Source organism: Miscanthus floridulus, unplaced genomic scaffold (assembly GCF_019320115.1).
Source record: "Miscanthus floridulus cultivar M001 unplaced genomic scaffold, ASM1932011v1 fs_401_2_3, whole genome shotgun sequence".
Classification (NCBI taxonomy): Eukaryota; Viridiplantae; Streptophyta; class Magnoliopsida; order Poales; family Poaceae; genus Miscanthus; species Miscanthus floridulus.
The window spans coordinates 1-3,900 of record NW_027096705.1 but is presented as its reverse complement, the minus strand read 5'-3'; the positions used below and the strand labels follow the sequence as shown (position 1 = coordinate 3,900).

Sequence of the window (3,900 nt, the reverse complement as noted above, 5' to 3'; positions counted from 1 at the left end):
TCCCATAAGTCGGAGGTCGTTGGTTCGAATCCTGCAGGCCGCAAGTGCGCGAAAAGAAAACGGCCAGTGTAAATCATTTGTAGTGGCGTTTTTTTTTTTTAAGAAAACAGATAGTGTAAATCATTTGTAGTAGCGGTCTGGCGGTACTGACATCCGCCTATAGAAATAGTTTTGAAACCGCCAGTAATGAGCTCTGCTATACTAGTGATATATGTCGATGGAGAAGATATAGACTCCACAGGCATAGAAGGATTTTTATCTATCCTCTTGTTGCAACGCATAGACATCGACATCATTGCTAATAGTACGTAAAATAAGCAAAAATTGTGGTGGCTAATAGCGAATCATATTTTTGTAAGGAAAAAGAGAAAGGAGACGGTCCATGGTGCCAAGTGTGTTTGGGTTTGTCCACGGTAAAGCCTTCCTTGTACGAATGCCGTGAACAGAAACAAACTGCGAAGCAGTGTGGAAGGAACGGAATTGATTTGAACCTGAAGCAACTACCAGCATGGAATAGTCAAAGCAAGAGGCTCATGCGTGTCGAGCTGCCAAGCCTGACGAGTTCAGTGTTGTTCTTTCATGACACCACATAAAGCATCCGGTGACCAACCAGTTCTACGTCAAGTCTGAAGACTCCAAAACGCTGAGAGGTGCATAAGGTTGCCAGTGGAAGTAGGAACTCAGAGCCAAACCACAATAACCAATAATGGCTTCTGTCCTCTTGCCCTTCCTCCTCCTGCTACTGCGATGGCCATATGTGCAGGCTCAACAGAACATCAGCCTGGGCTCCTCCTTGACGCCCCAAGGGCCTAGCAGCTTTTGGCTCTCTCCGTCCGGCGACTTTGCATTCGGCTTCCGGTCCATGTCCATCGAGGGCAACGCGTCCTACCTGTTTGCCGTCTGGTTCAGCAAGATCAGCGACAAGACGGTGGTTTGGTATGCCAAGACAAGTGGTGAACAATCACCGATTCAAGTTTCATCCGGTTGGCGCCTCCAGCTCACCTCTGGCGGGACTCTCTCCCTTCTCGACCCCACCAATACAGAGGTATGGACACCCCAATCTGTTGGTGCGGCAGACCATGCCAGCATGCTCGACTCCGGAAACTTTGTACTAGCTGCTGCAGATGGCTCTATCCAGTGGGGAACCTTCAATGATCCAGCTGATACCATCCTGCCCACCCAAGTGCTCACCGCCCCAAAGACGCTCCGCAGCCGGATCATTGCCACAGACTACTCCAATGGCCGGTTCCTCCTTGACCTGCAAGATACAGGTGTTAAACTTTATTCTGTTGCTGTGCCATCTGGGAACCAATATGACTACTATTGGTCCATCCTTGGCAACACCACAAAGATGGTGTTTGATCCAATGGGCCGAATATACATTGCCTTGGATAACGGCACACAGATCAATATAACATATGGGGCTGCTGGTTCCTTGGCAGACAGCTACCAGCGCGCCACACTCGACCCAGATGGCGTGTTCCGGCAATATGTGTACCCAAAGAAGGTCAGTGACCTGAGGAGTCAGGCATGGTCAATGGTGAGCATGCAGCCCTCAAATATTTGTGGAGCACAGACAACTGTTGGCAGCGGTACATGCAGATTTAACAGCTACTGCTTGACTGATGGCACAAAAGACCAGACTACCTGCAAGTGCCTGGAGCAGTACTCGTTTTTTGATGAGGAAAGGAAGTATAAAGGCTGTAAACCAGACTTCCAGCCACAAAGCTGTGACCTGGATGAAGAAGCTTCCATGATGCAGTTCCAGTTCAGAACTATGCACCAAGTGAACTGGCCTCTATCTGACTATGAGAAGTACAGCCCCATAACTGAGGACCAGTGCCGACAGCTCTGCCTGATAGATTGCTTCTGTGCAGTGGTTGTGTACAATGATCAAGACAGTGCATGCAAGGTTTTCATTTTCGGAAATTAAAATTTATCGGGGATCACAGATAAAGAGGATAAACAGGATATATCGGAAATATCGGACCAAATTCAAATAAAATTTGATTTGAATTTAAGTAAATTTAAATAAGTTCAAACAAAATTTGTACTAAAAAGATAGATATTTTCTTATCGGCAACTACGGATAAAAAGGATATATCGGAAATATCAGGAGATTTCGGCCGATAAAGGAAACCATGAGTGCATGTTATAAGAAGAAGCTTCCTTTATCAAACGGAAATATGGCAGGTGATGTGTATGCGACAGTCCTCGTCAAAGTACCGAAGAATAGTAATGCACAGTCGTACCCCATTGAGTCCAGCAAGTGGAAGAAAGACAAGAAGTACTGGATCCTTGGAAGTTCATTGCTTCTGGGAATCTCTGTTTTGGTGACCCTTGTCCTGATCTCTGTTCTCCTTTTTGGTACAAACTACACAGTCACTAGAAAGATTGTCCCATCTTTGGAGTCCTCAAGCAACCTAGGGTTGCCCCTAAAAGCCTTCACTTATGCTGAGCTCGAGAAGGCAACCAGAGGATTCCAGGAGGTGCTTGGCACTGGTGCCTCTGGTATTGTGTACAAGGGCCAGCTAGAAGACGAGTTTGGGACCTGCATTGCTGTCAAGAAAATTGACAAGCTCGAGCAGGAATCAGAAAAGGAGTTCAGTGTTGAAGTGCAAGCTATTGGGCAGACGCACCACAAGAACTTGGTCAAATTGCTAGGATTCTGCCGCGAAGGAAAAGAAAGACTTTTGGTGTATGAGTTCATGAGCAATGGATCACTAAATAGATTCGTATTTGGTGATGTCAATCTTCAGTGGAACCTTCGAGTTCAGCTTGCACTTGGGGTGGCAAGGGGGTTGCTATACTTACATGAGGAATGAAGCACACAGATCATCCATTGTGACATCAAGCCCCAGAACATCCTTCTGGATGACAAATTCACAGCAAAGATCTCAGATTTTGGCTTAGCCAAACTGCTAGGAACCAACCAGACACAAACAAATACTGGCATACGGGGCACCCGAGGATATGTTGCACCTGAGTGGTTCAAGAGCATTGGTATCACTGCCAAGGTCGATGTCTACAGCTATGGGGTCATCCTGTTGGAGCTCATCGGTGGTCGGCGTAATGTTGAGTTGGAGGCAGCAGAGGATAAAAAAATACTGACTTACTGGGCAAGTGATTGTTATAGGTGTGGCAGAGTTGATCTTCTGGTGGAGGGTGATGCTGAAGCAATTTCCAATCTGAAGGTGGTGGAAAGGTTTGTAGCAGTGGCACTCTGGTGTCTCCAGGAAGACCCAACTATCAGACCTACAATGCTGAAAGTGACACAAATGCTTGATGGAGCAGCTGCAATCCCATCTCCTGTTGATCCATCTTCTTGATGGAGCAGCTGCAATCCTATCTCCTGTTGATCCATCTTCCTTTGTCAGCTCGGTTTGATTGTAGAATGCTGAAGCAATATAGTGGAGTAGAAAGTTACTGAAGGAACGGCTTATACTAGTTAGATATAGCTATCTCCTGAAGGAATAGCTTATACTTCATGTTATGAATGCTGCTACTGTTTTTCTTCCTTAATGTAATGTGAACAGCACCATCAGTGCTGTAGTCGGTATCCTGTAAGAATTGGAAGGAGAAAAATATTAGGAAGGACTCCTCTTCCAAACAGAATATCTACTTCCTAAATAAAATGTACCTTCAAAAAAAATATTTTTCTATGATAAGAGTTAGTTACTTTTATGTTGCAACTTACTTATCCATTGGTTAGTTGGATTCTTATTATTACTTAGTCTATGCATGCATAACTATTAGAAAAGTTCTATTGAGGCATATTTTGCAATAATTATGTTTGAAAGAAAATTCAGAAAACAAACTTCTAGTTAACTTATTTTCCAGAATGGAAAACCTAGCAAAAAAAATATCAAGGAAATTGGCCAAAAGCAGCCAAACATTTCT

At 44.7% G+C, this 3,900-nt stretch overlaps 1 pseudogene; it reads left to right on the top strand.

Moving 5' to 3' along the window:
• Positions 1 to 682: 682 nt before the first annotated feature.
• LOC136531644 (G-type lectin S-receptor-like serine/threonine-protein kinase LECRK4) lies at positions 683 to 3,329 on the top strand (annotated as a pseudogene).
• Positions 3,330 to 3,900: the final 571 nt, after the last annotated feature.